At 33.1% G+C, this 1,732-nt stretch overlaps 1 non-coding gene across 1 annotated transcript; it reads right to left on the bottom strand.

The window, feature by feature from the left end:
- Positions 1-234: 234 nt before the first annotated feature.
- LOC142874969 (U6 spliceosomal RNA) lies at positions 235-340 on the bottom strand. Its single transcript, XR_012922554.1, has one exon. It is a non-coding gene; the product is annotated as a U6 spliceosomal RNA (small nuclear RNA).
- Between the last annotated feature and the right edge of the window lie 1,392 nt (positions 341-1,732).

A 1,732-nucleotide genomic window follows, 5' to 3' on the forward strand; every position in this document is an offset into this window, starting at 1 on the left:
GGACTCCTTTGAACATTTCTTGTAGGGTCTAGTGATGACAAACTCCCTCGGCACTTGTTTTTTTTTTTTTTTTTTTTTTTTTTTCTAGGAGAAGCTTGATTTCTCCTTCATTTATGAGGCTTAATTGTGCTGCATATAGAATTCCTGACTAGCAGGTGTTTTGTTTTTGTTTTTTCCAGCTCTTTGAAAAAAAGAAACCTTATAGTCCATTCTCTTCTGCCCTATAAGATGTCTGAAAATATAGAATGCTTTATTAATTTGCATGTCAACCTTGGGCGGGGACCATGCTAATCTTTTCTGCATCATTCCAATTTAGTATATGTGCTGCTGAAGTGAGCACTGAAGAGGAATCTTTTAAAGTGAGATATCATATTTATGAGATAAAAGGCCCTAATACATTAATCAAAAGGGAAGTATTATTTTTAGAGTAACAATATATTCCTTAGAAGCTTCTTGTCAAGGAAACATTACAACAGTAGGCTTATTTCAGTGTTTGCACATTCAGACAATGATAAGAGTCTGGATAATTTGTCAATATCATTTCAATAATATATGATTTTTATTTTTTAAAAAAATAAAGAATGAAAAGATTGTGTAAAATAAGGAAACTCTTTTCATTTGTTTGGAATTACAACATTTTGTCAACTGGAAATCTCATTTTTATTTAAACAAGCTACCATTGTTATTTGCTTATATCTAGATAATTTTAAACATAAAAGGAAACTACTTACTCAATACAATGTGTTTTAAAACAATCTTGATGTTTGTAAAATCAATGGGGAAAAATAAAATGCAACTTTAGTGATGAAATAAAAAGGGACCTATATTGCCTGTGTCACAGACAACAAATATCACATTGCAACTTAATGTGCATATATTCTTTGAAGATATTTAATATTGAAGCAGGCAATCATGAATCCTATTTTCTTTTGTAGTCTTAAATGCTCCATAAAAGAAATAAAAAGGATTCCAAATCATTCTGAGCCCTGTAAAATTCTTATCGTGTGGGAAACGGTGAATGGAAAGATTTCCCAGGTTCAATACTAAAGAATAATTTAAGTGTTCACTTTAGGGGAAAGTGAGCAAAAACAGAATAAGTCAAAACAAAGCAAAATCAATCACATTGTTTCAAGCTCTCAGGTGAAATTTGGCACACATAGACAACTAGCGTGAAATAAGGCCATATCACTGGCCACATCATTTACTTACTACGGGATATGAGGGAGCTTATTTAAGCTTTCCAAGTCACAGTTTCTTAAAGTATTAACTAAGCAAATCAATACTTATGGAGTCTGAGGATGTTTAAACAATACGGGCAATGTGCTGCTTACAGGCAGTTGTGTTATTTTTCTACTTGTCTCATGGAGAGAGAAGAGCCCTTTGCCAAATAGGAAATTGAAAAATGTTTCTAGGAAAAAGGAGCCATTCAAATTAAAGCAAAAATCCACCTTCTGAAACCTAAAGTTTTATATTCTGCTGAAGATAAGACATCCTTGGTCACCTGACAGGCCTCAGTTTGAGGGAAAGCCTTTATCTACTTGGTCATAATGAGTGAATACCATTCACTAGTTTAGAATTTCTGATAATGAAGGTGTTTGGAGCCTGGGGATATTGACAGAACTCAAGAAGATATGTTGGGTCTTTCAAAAGCACAGGGAGGGTCAAGAAAGACAAGGGTCTGTTTCTAAGTTGTCATTGACTATCTGATGGAAATAGGTATTAAATAGTTGAT

Source organism: Microcebus murinus, chromosome 1, assembly GCF_040939455.1.
Source record: "Microcebus murinus isolate Inina chromosome 1, M.murinus_Inina_mat1.0, whole genome shotgun sequence".
NCBI classification, from domain to species: domain Eukaryota; kingdom Metazoa; phylum Chordata; class Mammalia; order Primates; family Cheirogaleidae; genus Microcebus; species Microcebus murinus.